The sequence below is a fragment of the Branchiostoma lanceolatum genome, chromosome 1, assembly GCF_035083965.1.
Source record: "Branchiostoma lanceolatum isolate klBraLanc5 chromosome 1, klBraLanc5.hap2, whole genome shotgun sequence".
Lineage (NCBI taxonomy): Eukaryota > Metazoa > Chordata > Leptocardii > Amphioxiformes > Branchiostomatidae > Branchiostoma > Branchiostoma lanceolatum.
This window is the reverse complement of record NC_089722.1, coordinates 38,563,996-38,573,295: the sequence shown is the minus strand read 5'-3', so window position 1 is coordinate 38,573,295 and position 9,300 is coordinate 38,563,996. Positions and strand designations below refer to the sequence as shown.

The following is a 9,300-nucleotide window of genomic DNA, read 5'->3' as shown; positions in this document are numbered from 1 at the left end:
TATTCAACATTGCTTCAAAACAAATTCATATGTTTTTATCATGTTCTTAAAATAAGAATATAACCATACTATAGCTGTCCTTTTTCTTCGAAACGTAGATCATTGCAAAACTGATGACATATACACTACTTGCAAATGAATCACTTATTCAAACAACAAAGGTTTTTTAAAACATCAAGCTATCCGTATTCATTCTAATTGCATCTAATCAACCAAAAATATGTGCAATATATTATTCGCCCTTGTTACATACAAAACATCTTTATATATACATGTATAGATCATTACAATAAACGCTTTAATAAACAACCGTAATTACTACCCGATTACATTAAAGACATACATTTTGAAAATCCATGACAAAACATTCCATCAAACTGTTTGCCAACCCCGTTACTACTTCCAATTCAACAGAGGGACAGGCCACTTCAAAACAAATTCCCCAGGGAATACTCATATGTTGCAACTATGCACGAACAAATTCCAGGCATGCCTGTACAATTCTGGGAATTCTTGCAGAACGGGCGTAAAGTATATTATTAGGCTCGCCCCTGAGGCGTCGCCAAAAAGACGTCCACAGCATCCGGTGTTTGACGGAGGTCTCCCATTCAGGTACTGACCGGACTCGACGTTGCTTAACTATCCGAGTTCGAACGGTGTCGGATGTTGTCAACGTGATGTGCCCGTAGGCGAAAGATGATGTTTTGATGGCTTCCTTATAGCCACTTGTTCCAATGATTGAAAGAAAAATAATCAAAAAGACGTCTACAGCATCCGGTGTTCCCCGGAGGTCTCCTATCCAGGTACTGACCGGACTTGACGTTGCTTAACTATCCGAGTTCTAACGGGATCGGGTGTTGTCAACGTGATGTGGCCGTAGGCGAAAGCTGATGTTTTGGTGGCTTACTTATAGTCACTTTTTCCAATGATTGAAAGAACAAAAATCAAAAAGACGCCTACAGCATCCGGTGTTCCCTGGAGGTCTCCCATCCAGGTACTGACCGGACTCGACGTTGCTTAACTATCCGAGATCGAACGGGATCGGGTGTTCTCAACGTGATGTGCCCGTAGGCGAAAGATGATGTTTTGGTGGCTTACTTGTAGCCACTTTTTCCAATGATTGAAAGAAAAAAAATCAAAAAGACGTCTACAGAATGGTGTTCCCCGGAGGTCTCCCATCCAGGTACTGACCGGACTCGACGTTGCTTAACTATCCGAGTTCGAACGGGATCGGGTGTTATCAACGCCATGTGCCCGTAGGCGAAAGATAATGTTTTCGTGGCTACCTTATAGCCACTTTTTCCAATGATTGAAAGAAAAAAAAATCAAAAAGACGCCTACAGTATCCGGTGTTCCCCGGAGGTCTCCCATCCAGGTACTGACCGGACTCGACGTTGCTTAACTATCCGAGTTCGAACGGGATCGGGTGTTGTCAACGTGATGTGCCCGTAGGCGAAAGATGATGTTTTCGTGGCTACCTTATAGCCACTTTTTCCAATGAATGAAAGGAAAAAATTCAAAAAGACGCCTACAGTATCCGGTGTTCCCCGGAGGTCTCCCATCCAGGTACTGACCGGACTCGACGTTGCTTAACTATCCGAGTTCGAACGGGATCGGGTGTTGTCAACGCCATGTGCCCGTAGGCAAAAGATGATGTTTTGGTGGCTTACTTATAGTCACTTTTTCCAATGATTGAAAGAAAAACGAATTAAAAAGACGCCTACAGCATCCGGTGTTCCCAAGTGGTCTCCCATCCAGGTACTGACCGGACTCGACGTTGCTTAACTATCCGAGATCGAACGGGATCGGGTGTTCTCAACGTGATGTGGCCGTAGGCGAAAGATGATGTTTTGGTGGCTTACTTGTAGCCACTTGTTCCAATGATTGAAAGAAAAAAAATCAAAAAGACGTCTACAGAATGGTGTTCCCCGGAGGTCTCCCATCCAGGCACTGACCGGACTCGACGTTGCTTAACTATCCGAGTTCGAACGGGATCGGGTGTTGTCAACGCCATGTGCCCGTAGGCGAAAGATGATGTTTTGCTGGCTTACTTATAGCCACCTTTTCCAATGATTGAAAGAAAAAAAATCAAAAAGACGCCAACAGCATCCGGTGTTCCCAAGTGGTCTCCCATCCAGGTACTGACCGGACTCGACGTTGCTTAACTATCCGAGATCGAACGGGATCGGGTGTTCTCAACGTGATGTGGCCGTAGGCGAAAGATGATGTTTTGGTGGCTTACTTGTAGCCACTTGTTCCAATGATTGAAAGAAAAAAAATCAAAAAGACGTCTCAGAATGGTGTTCCCCGGAGGTCTCCCATCCAGGCACTGACCGGACTCGACGTTGCTTAACTTTCCGAGTTCGAACGGGATCGGGTGTTGTCAACGCCATGTGCCCGTAGGCGAAAGATGATGTTTTGCTGGCTTACTTATAGCCACCTTTTCCAATGATTGAAAGAAAAAAAATCAAAAAGACGCCTACAGCATCCGGTGTTCCCAAGTGGTCTCCCATCCAGGTACTGACCGGACTCGACGTTGCTTAACTATCCGAGATCGAACGGGATCGGGTGTTCTCAACGTGATGTGGCCGTAGGCGAAAGATGATGTTTTGGTGGCTTACTTGTAGCCACTTGTTCCAATGACTGAAAGAAAAAAAATCAAAAAGACGTCTACAGAATGGTGTTCCCCGGAGGTCTCCCATCCAGGCACTGACCGGACTCGACGTTGCTTAACCATCCGAGTTCGAACGGGATCGGGTGTTGTCAACGCCATGTACCCGTAGGCGAAAGATGATGTTTTGGTGGCTTACTTATAGCCACCTTTTCCAATGATTGAAAGAAAAAAATTCAAAAAGACGCCAACAGCATCCGGTGTTCCCAAGTGGTCTCCCATCCAGGTACTGACCGGACTCGACGTTGCTTAACTATCCGAGATCGAACGGGATCGGGTGTTCTCAACGTGATGTGGCCGTAGGCGAAAGATGATGTTTTGGTGGCTTACTTGTAGCCACTTGTTCCAATGATTGAAAGAAAAAAAATCAAAAAGACGTCTACAGAATGGTGTTCCCCGGAGGTCTCCCATCCAGGCACTGACCGGACTCGACGTTGCTTAACTATCCGAGTTCGAACGGGATCGGGTGTTGTCAACGCCATGTGCCCGTAGGCGAAAGATGATGTTTTGCTGGCTTACTTATAGCCACCTTTTCCAATGATTGAAAGAAAAAAAATCAAAAAGACGCCAACAGCATCCGGTGTTCCCAAGTGGTCTCCCATCCAGGTACTGACCGGACTCGACGTTGCTTAACTATCCGAGATCGAACGGGATCGGGTGTTCTCAACGTGATGTGGCCGTAGGCGAAAGATGATGTTTTGGTGGCTTACTTGTAGCCACTTGTTCCAATGATTGAAAGAAAAAAAATCAAAAAGACGTCTCAGAATGGTGTTCCCCGGAGGTCTCCCATCCAGGCACTGACCGGACTCGACGTTGCTTAACTTTCCGAGTTCGAACGGGATCGGGTGTTGTCAACGCCATGTGCCCGTAGGCGAAAGATGATGTTTTGCTGGCTTACTTATAGCCACCTTTTCCAATGATTGAAAGAAAAAAAATCAAAAAGACGCCTACAGCATCCGGTGTTCCCAAGTGGTCTCCCATCCAGGTACTGACCGGACTCGACGTTGCTTAACTATCCGAGATCGAACGGGATCGGGTGTTCTCAACGTGATGTGGCCGTAGGCGAAAGATGATGTTTTGGTGGCTTACTTGTAGCCACTTGTTCCAATGACTGAAAGAAAAAAAATCAAAAAGACGTCTACAGAATGGTGTTCCCCGGAGGTCTCCCATCCAGGCACTGACCGGACTCGACGTTGCTTAACTATCCGAGTTCGAACGGGATCGGGTGTTGTCAACGCCATGTACCCGTAGGCGAAAGATGATGTTTTGGTGGCTTACTTATAGCCACCTTTTCCAATGATTGAAAGAAAAAAATTCAAAAAGACGCCAACAGCATCCGGTGTTCCCAAGTGGTCTCCCATCCAGGTACTGACCGGACTCGACGTTGCTTAACTATCCGAGATCGAACGGGATCGGGTGTTCTCAACGTGATGTGGCCGTAGGCGAAAGATGATGTTTTGGTGGCTTACTTGTAGCCACTTGTTCCAATGATTGAAAGAAAAAAAATCAAAAAGACGTCTACAGAATGGTGTTCCCCGGAGGTCTCCCATCCAGGCACTGACCGGACTCGACGTTGCTTAACTATCCGAGTTCGAACGGGATCGGGTGTTGTCAACGCCATGTGCCCGTAGGCGAAAGATGATGTTTTGCTGGCTTACTTATAGCCACCTTTTCCAATGATTGAAAGAAAAAAAATCAAAAAGACGCCTACAGCATCCGGTGTTCCCAAGTGGTCTCCCATCCAGGTACTGACCGGACTCGACGTTGCTTAACTATCCGAGATCGAACGGGATCGGGTGTTCTCAACGTGATGTGGCCGTAGGCGAAAGATGATGTTTTGGTGGCTTACTTGTAGCCACTTGTTCCAATGATTGAAAGAAAAAAAATCAAAAAGACGTCTACAGTATCCGGTGTTCCCCGGAGGTCTCCCATCCAGGCACTGACCGGACTCGACGTTGCTTAACTATCCGAGTTCGAACGGGATCGGGTGTTGTCAACGCCATGTGCCCGTAGGCGAAAGATGATGTTTTGCTGGCTTACTTATAGCCACCTTCTCCAATGATTGAAAGAAAAAAAATCAAAAAGACGCCTACAGCATCCGGTGTTCCCAAGTGGTCTCCCATCCAGGTACTGACCGGACTCGACGTTGCTTAACTATCAGAGATCGAACGGGATCGGGTGGTCTCAACGTGATGTGGCCGTAGGCGAAAGATGATGTATTGGTGGCTTACTTGTAGCCACTTGTTCCAATGATTGAAAGAAAAAAAATCAAAAAGACGTCTACAGAATGGTGTTCCCCGGAGGTCTCCCATCCAGGCACTGACCGGACTCGACGTTGCTTAACTATCCGAGTTCGAACGGGATCGGGTGTTGTCAACGCCATGTGCCCGTAGGCGAAAGATGATGTTTTGCTGGCTTACTCATAGCCACCTTTTCCAATGATTGAAAGAAAAAAAAATCAAAAAGACGCCTACAGCATCCGGTATTCCCTGGAGGTCTCCCATCCAGGTACTGACCGGACTCGACGTTGCTTAACTATCCGAGTTCGAACGGGATCGGTTGTTGTCAACGCCATGTGCCCGTAGGCGAAAGAAGATGTTTTGCTGGCTTACTTATAGTCACTTTTTCCAATGATTGAAAGAAAAACAAATCAAAAAGACGCCTACAGCATCCGGTGTTCCCCGGAGGTCTCTCATCCAGGCACTGACCGGACTCGACGTTGCTTAACTATCCGAGTTCGAACGGGATCGGGTGTTGTCAACGTGATGTGCCCGTAGGCGAAAGATGATGTTTTGGTGGCTACCTTATAGCCACTTGTTCCAATGATTGAAAGAAAAAAAAATCAAAAAGACGCCTACAGAATGGTGTTCCCCGGAGGTCTCCCATCCAGGCACTGACCGGACTCGACGTTGCTTAACTATCCGAGTTCGAACGGGATCGGGTGTTGTCAACGCCATGTGCCCGTAGGCGAAAGATGATGTTTTGCTGGCTTACTTATAGCCACCTTTTCCAATGATTGAAAGAAAAACAAATTAAAAAGACGCCTACAGCATCCGGTGTTCCCAAGTGGTCTCCCATCCAGGTACTGACCGGACTCGACGTTGCTTAACTATCCGAGATCGAACGGGATCGGGTGGTCTCAACGTGATGTGGCCGTAGGCGAAAGATGATGTTTTGGTGGCTTACTTGTAGCCACTTGTTCCAATGATTGAAAGAAAAAAAATCAAAAAGACGTCTACAGAATGGTGTTCCCCGGAGGTCTCCCATCCAGGCACTGACCGGACTCGACGTTGCTTAACTATCCGAGTTCGAACGGGATCGGGTGTTGTCAACGCCATGTGCCCGTAGGCGAAAGATGATGTTTTGCTGGCTTACTTATAGCCACCTTTTCCAATGATTGAAAGAAAAAAAATCAAAAAGACGCCTACAGCATCCGGTGTTCCCAAGTGGTCTCCCATCCAGGTACTGACCGGACTCGACGTTGCTTAACTATCCGAGATCGAACGGGATCGGGTGTTCTCAACGTGATGTGGCCGTAGGCGAAAGATGATGTTTTGGTGGCTTACTTGTAGCCACTTGTTCCAATGATTGAAAGAAAAAAAATCAAAAAGACGTCTACAGAATGGTGTTCCCCGGAGGTCTCCCATCCAGGCACTGACCGGACTCGACGTTGCTTAACTATCCGAGTTCGAACGGGATCGGGTGTTGTCAACGCCATGTGCCCGTAGGCGAAAGATGATGTTTTGCTGGCTTACTTATAGCCACCTTTTCCAATGATTGAAAGAAAAAAAATCAAAAAGACGCCTACAGCATCCGGTGTTCCCAAGTGGTCTCCCATCCAGGTACTGACCGGACTCGACGTTGCTTAACTATCCGAGATCGAACGGGATCGGGTGGTCTCAACGTGATGTGGCCGTAGGCGAAAGATGATGTTTTGGTGGCTTACTTGTAGCCACTTGTTCCAATGATTGAAAGAAAAAAAATCAAAAAGACGTCTACAGAATGGTGTTCCCCGGAGGTCTCCCATCCAGGCACTGACCGGACTCGACGTTGCTTAACTATCCGAGTTCGAACGGGATCGGGTGTTGTCAACGCCATGTGCCCGTAGGCGAAAGATGATGTTTTGCTGGCTTACTTATAGCCACCTTTTCCAATGATTGAAAGAAAAAAAATCAAAAAGACGCCTACAGTATCCGGTGTTCCCAAGTGGTCTCCCATCCAGGTACTGACCGGACTCGACGTTGCTTAACTATCCGAGATCGAACGGGATCGGGTGTTCTCAACGTGATGTGGCCGTAGGCGAAAGATGATGTTTTGGTGGCTTACTTGTAGCCACTTGTTCCAATGATTGAAAGAAAAAAAATCAAAAAGACGTCTACAGAATGGTGTTCCCCGGAGGTCTCCCATCCAGGCACTGACCGGACTCGACGTTGCTTAACTATCCGAGTTCGAACGGGATCGGGTGTTGTCAACGCCATGTGCCCGTAGGCGAAAGATGATGTTTTGCTGGCTTACTTATAGCCACCTTTTCCAATGATTGAAAGAAAAAAAATCAAAAAGACGCCTACAGCATCCGGTGTTCCCAAGTGGTCTCCCATCCAGGTACTGACCGGACTCGACGTTGCTTAACTATCCGAGATCGAACGGGATCGGGTGGTCTCAACGTGATGTGGCCGTAGGCGAAAGATGATGTTTTGGTGGCTTACTTGTAGCCACTTGTTCCAATGATTGAAAGAAAAAAAATCAAAAAGACGTCTACAGAATGGTGTTCCCCGGAGGTCTCCCATCCAGGCACTGACCGGACTCGACGTTGCTTAACTATCCGAGTTCGAACGGGATCGGGTGTTGTCAACGCCATGTGCCCGTAGGCGAAAGATGATGTTTTGCTGGCTTACTTATAGCCACCTTTTCCAATGATTGAAAGAAAAAAAATCAAAAAGACGCCTACAGCATCCGGTGTTCCCAAGTGGTCTCCCATCCAGGTACTGACCGGACTCGACGTTGCTTAACTATCCGAGATCGAACGGGATCGGGTGTTCTCAACGTGATGTGGCCGTAGGCGAAAGATGATGTTTTGGTGGCTTACTTGTAGCCACTTGTTCCAATGATTGAAAGAAAAAAAATCAAAAAGACGTCTACAGAATGGTGTTCCCCGGAGGTCTCCCATCCAGGCACTGACCGGACTCGACGTTGCTTAACTATCCGAGTTCGAACGGGATCGGGTGTTGTCAACGCCATGTGCCCGTAGGCGAAAGATGATGTTTTGCTGGCTTACTTATAGCCACCTTTTCCAATGATTGACAGAAAAAAAATCAAAAAGACGCCTACAGCATCCGGTGTTCCCAAGTGGTCTCCCATCCAGGTACTGACCGGACTCGACGTTGCTTAACTATCCGAGATCGAACGGGATCGGGTGTTCTCAACGTGATGTGGCCGTAGGCGAAAGATGATGTTTTGGTGGCTTACTTGTAGCCACTTGTTCCAATGATTGAAAGAAAAAAAATCAAAAAGACGTCTACAGAATGGTGTTCCCCGGAGGTCTCCCATCCAGGCACTGACCGGACTGGACGTTGCTTAACTATCCGAGTTCGAACGGGATCGGGTGTTCTCAACGCCATGTGCCCGTAGGCGAAAGATGATGTTTTGCTGGCTTACTTATAGCCACCTTTTCCAATGATTGAAAGAAAAAAAATCAAAAAGACGCCTACAGCATCCGGTGTTCCCAAGTGGTCTCCCATCCAGGTACTGACCGGACTCGACGTTGCTTAACTATCCGAGATCGAACGGGATCGGGTGTTCTCAACGTGATGTGGCCGTAGGCGAAAGATGATGTTTTGGTGGCTTACTTGTAGCCACTTGTTCCAATGATTGAAAGAAAAAAAATCAAAAAGACGTCTACAGAATGGTGTTCCCCGGAGGTCTCCCATCCAGGCACTGACCGGACTCGACGTTGCTTAACTATCCGAGTTCGAACGGGATCGGGTGTTGTCAACGCCATGTACCCGTAGGCGAAAGATGATGTTTTGGTGGCTTACTTATAGCCACCTTTTCCAATGATTGAAAGAAAAAAATTCAAAAAGACGCCAACAGCATCCGGTGTTCCCAAGTGGTCTCCCATCCAGGTACTGACCGGACTCGACGTTGCTTAACTATCCGAGATCGAACGGGATCGGGTGGTCTCAACGTGATGTGGCCGTAGGCGAAAGATGATGTTTTGGTGGCTTACTTGTAGCCACTTGTTCCAATGATTGAAAGAAAAAAAATCAAAAAGACGTCTACAGAATGGTGTTCCCCGGAGGTCTCCCATCCAGGCACTGACCGGACTCGACGTTGCTTAACTATCCGAGTTCGAACGGGATCGGGTGTTGTCAACGCCATGTGCCCGTAGGCGAAAGATGATGTTTTGCTGGCTTACTTATAGCCACCTTTTCCAATGATTGAAAGAAAAAAAATCAAAAAGACGCCTACAGCATCCGGTGTTCCCAAGTGGTCTCCCATCCAGGTACTGACCGGACTCGACGTTGCTTAACTATCCGAGATCGAACGGGATCGGGTGTTCTCAACGTGATGTGGCCGTAGGCGAAAGATGATGTTTTGGTGGCTTACTTGTAGCCACTTGTTCCAATGAT

The 9,300-nt window shown here is 47.3% G+C and overlaps 19 non-coding genes and 21 pseudogenes across 19 annotated transcripts; all 40 read right to left on the bottom strand.

Moving 5' to 3' along the window:
• Positions 1–762: 762 nt before the first annotated feature.
• Positions 763–882, bottom strand: LOC136425652 (5S ribosomal RNA; annotated as a pseudogene).
• Positions 883–953: 71 nt separating this feature from the next.
• On the bottom strand, positions 954–1,073 carry LOC136425598 (5S ribosomal RNA; annotated as a pseudogene).
• Positions 1,074–1,144: 71 nt separating this feature from the next.
• On the bottom strand, positions 1,145–1,262 carry LOC136425716 (5S ribosomal RNA; annotated as a pseudogene).
• A 72-nt stretch (positions 1,263–1,334) lies between these two features.
• LOC136425571 (5S ribosomal RNA) lies at positions 1,335–1,454 on the bottom strand. The gene has a single exon (XR_010754080.1). It is a non-coding gene; the product is annotated as a 5S ribosomal RNA (ribosomal RNA).
• Positions 1,455–1,525: 71 nt separating this feature from the next.
• LOC136425639 (5S ribosomal RNA) lies at positions 1,526–1,645 on the bottom strand (annotated as a pseudogene).
• A 72-nt stretch (positions 1,646–1,717) lies between these two features.
• On the bottom strand, positions 1,718–1,837 carry LOC136425480 (5S ribosomal RNA). The gene has a single exon (XR_010754055.1). It is a non-coding gene; the product is annotated as a 5S ribosomal RNA (ribosomal RNA).
• Positions 1,838–1,908: 71 nt separating this feature from the next.
• Positions 1,909–2,026, bottom strand: LOC136426220 (5S ribosomal RNA; annotated as a pseudogene).
• A 71-nt stretch (positions 2,027–2,097) lies between these two features.
• Positions 2,098–2,217, bottom strand: LOC136425537 (5S ribosomal RNA). Its single transcript, XR_010754072.1, has one exon. It is a non-coding gene; the product is annotated as a 5S ribosomal RNA (ribosomal RNA).
• Positions 2,218–2,476: 259 nt separating this feature from the next.
• Positions 2,477–2,596, bottom strand: LOC136425472 (5S ribosomal RNA). The gene has a single exon (XR_010754051.1). It is a non-coding gene; the product is annotated as a 5S ribosomal RNA (ribosomal RNA).
• A 260-nt stretch (positions 2,597–2,856) lies between these two features.
• LOC136425531 (5S ribosomal RNA) lies at positions 2,857–2,976 on the bottom strand. The gene has a single exon (XR_010754071.1). It is a non-coding gene; the product is annotated as a 5S ribosomal RNA (ribosomal RNA).
• A 71-nt stretch (positions 2,977–3,047) lies between these two features.
• LOC136426219 (5S ribosomal RNA) lies at positions 3,048–3,165 on the bottom strand (annotated as a pseudogene).
• Positions 3,166–3,236: 71 nt separating this feature from the next.
• On the bottom strand, positions 3,237–3,356 carry LOC136425529 (5S ribosomal RNA). The gene has a single exon (XR_010754070.1). It is a non-coding gene; the product is annotated as a 5S ribosomal RNA (ribosomal RNA).
• Positions 3,357–3,615: 259 nt separating this feature from the next.
• On the bottom strand, positions 3,616–3,735 carry LOC136425469 (5S ribosomal RNA). Its single transcript, XR_010754049.1, has one exon. It is a non-coding gene; the product is annotated as a 5S ribosomal RNA (ribosomal RNA).
• A 260-nt stretch (positions 3,736–3,995) lies between these two features.
• On the bottom strand, positions 3,996–4,115 carry LOC136425528 (5S ribosomal RNA). Its single transcript, XR_010754069.1, has one exon. It is a non-coding gene; the product is annotated as a 5S ribosomal RNA (ribosomal RNA).
• A 71-nt stretch (positions 4,116–4,186) lies between these two features.
• On the bottom strand, positions 4,187–4,304 carry LOC136426218 (5S ribosomal RNA; annotated as a pseudogene).
• Positions 4,305–4,375: 71 nt separating this feature from the next.
• On the bottom strand, positions 4,376–4,495 carry LOC136425463 (5S ribosomal RNA). The gene has a single exon (XR_010754048.1). It is a non-coding gene; the product is annotated as a 5S ribosomal RNA (ribosomal RNA).
• A 71-nt stretch (positions 4,496–4,566) lies between these two features.
• On the bottom strand, positions 4,567–4,686 carry LOC136425700 (5S ribosomal RNA; annotated as a pseudogene).
• A 71-nt stretch (positions 4,687–4,757) lies between these two features.
• LOC136425613 (5S ribosomal RNA) lies at positions 4,758–4,877 on the bottom strand (annotated as a pseudogene).
• Positions 4,878–4,948: 71 nt separating this feature from the next.
• LOC136426217 (5S ribosomal RNA) lies at positions 4,949–5,066 on the bottom strand (annotated as a pseudogene).
• Positions 5,067–5,138: 72 nt separating this feature from the next.
• On the bottom strand, positions 5,139–5,258 carry LOC136425664 (5S ribosomal RNA; annotated as a pseudogene).
• Positions 5,259–5,330: 72 nt separating this feature from the next.
• Positions 5,331–5,450, bottom strand: LOC136425687 (5S ribosomal RNA; annotated as a pseudogene).
• Positions 5,451–5,522: 72 nt separating this feature from the next.
• LOC136425773 (5S ribosomal RNA) lies at positions 5,523–5,640 on the bottom strand (annotated as a pseudogene).
• Positions 5,641–5,712: 72 nt separating this feature from the next.
• LOC136425526 (5S ribosomal RNA) lies at positions 5,713–5,832 on the bottom strand. Its single transcript, XR_010754067.1, has one exon. It is a non-coding gene; the product is annotated as a 5S ribosomal RNA (ribosomal RNA).
• A 71-nt stretch (positions 5,833–5,903) lies between these two features.
• LOC136426216 (5S ribosomal RNA) lies at positions 5,904–6,021 on the bottom strand (annotated as a pseudogene).
• Positions 6,022–6,092: 71 nt separating this feature from the next.
• On the bottom strand, positions 6,093–6,212 carry LOC136425462 (5S ribosomal RNA). The gene has a single exon (XR_010754047.1). It is a non-coding gene; the product is annotated as a 5S ribosomal RNA (ribosomal RNA).
• Positions 6,213–6,283: 71 nt separating this feature from the next.
• LOC136426215 (5S ribosomal RNA) lies at positions 6,284–6,401 on the bottom strand (annotated as a pseudogene).
• Positions 6,402–6,472: 71 nt separating this feature from the next.
• On the bottom strand, positions 6,473–6,592 carry LOC136425521 (5S ribosomal RNA). The gene has a single exon (XR_010754066.1). It is a non-coding gene; the product is annotated as a 5S ribosomal RNA (ribosomal RNA).
• A 71-nt stretch (positions 6,593–6,663) lies between these two features.
• Positions 6,664–6,781, bottom strand: LOC136426214 (5S ribosomal RNA; annotated as a pseudogene).
• Positions 6,782–6,852: 71 nt separating this feature from the next.
• On the bottom strand, positions 6,853–6,972 carry LOC136425527 (5S ribosomal RNA). Its single transcript, XR_010754068.1, has one exon. It is a non-coding gene; the product is annotated as a 5S ribosomal RNA (ribosomal RNA).
• Positions 6,973–7,043: 71 nt separating this feature from the next.
• Positions 7,044–7,161, bottom strand: LOC136426213 (5S ribosomal RNA; annotated as a pseudogene).
• A 71-nt stretch (positions 7,162–7,232) lies between these two features.
• LOC136425507 (5S ribosomal RNA) lies at positions 7,233–7,352 on the bottom strand. The gene has a single exon (XR_010754063.1). It is a non-coding gene; the product is annotated as a 5S ribosomal RNA (ribosomal RNA).
• A 71-nt stretch (positions 7,353–7,423) lies between these two features.
• On the bottom strand, positions 7,424–7,541 carry LOC136426212 (5S ribosomal RNA; annotated as a pseudogene).
• Positions 7,542–7,612: 71 nt separating this feature from the next.
• LOC136425460 (5S ribosomal RNA) lies at positions 7,613–7,732 on the bottom strand. The gene has a single exon (XR_010754046.1). It is a non-coding gene; the product is annotated as a 5S ribosomal RNA (ribosomal RNA).
• Positions 7,733–7,803: 71 nt separating this feature from the next.
• Positions 7,804–7,921, bottom strand: LOC136426211 (5S ribosomal RNA; annotated as a pseudogene).
• A 71-nt stretch (positions 7,922–7,992) lies between these two features.
• LOC136425452 (5S ribosomal RNA) lies at positions 7,993–8,112 on the bottom strand. Its single transcript, XR_010754043.1, has one exon. It is a non-coding gene; the product is annotated as a 5S ribosomal RNA (ribosomal RNA).
• Positions 8,113–8,183: 71 nt separating this feature from the next.
• Positions 8,184–8,301, bottom strand: LOC136425780 (5S ribosomal RNA; annotated as a pseudogene).
• Positions 8,302–8,372: 71 nt separating this feature from the next.
• Positions 8,373–8,492, bottom strand: LOC136425444 (5S ribosomal RNA). The gene has a single exon (XR_010754042.1). It is a non-coding gene; the product is annotated as a 5S ribosomal RNA (ribosomal RNA).
• A 260-nt stretch (positions 8,493–8,752) lies between these two features.
• On the bottom strand, positions 8,753–8,872 carry LOC136425543 (5S ribosomal RNA). Its single transcript, XR_010754073.1, has one exon. It is a non-coding gene; the product is annotated as a 5S ribosomal RNA (ribosomal RNA).
• A 71-nt stretch (positions 8,873–8,943) lies between these two features.
• Positions 8,944–9,061, bottom strand: LOC136426209 (5S ribosomal RNA; annotated as a pseudogene).
• Positions 9,062–9,132: 71 nt separating this feature from the next.
• On the bottom strand, positions 9,133–9,252 carry LOC136425437 (5S ribosomal RNA). Its single transcript, XR_010754038.1, has one exon. It is a non-coding gene; the product is annotated as a 5S ribosomal RNA (ribosomal RNA).
• Positions 9,253–9,300: the final 48 nt, after the last annotated feature.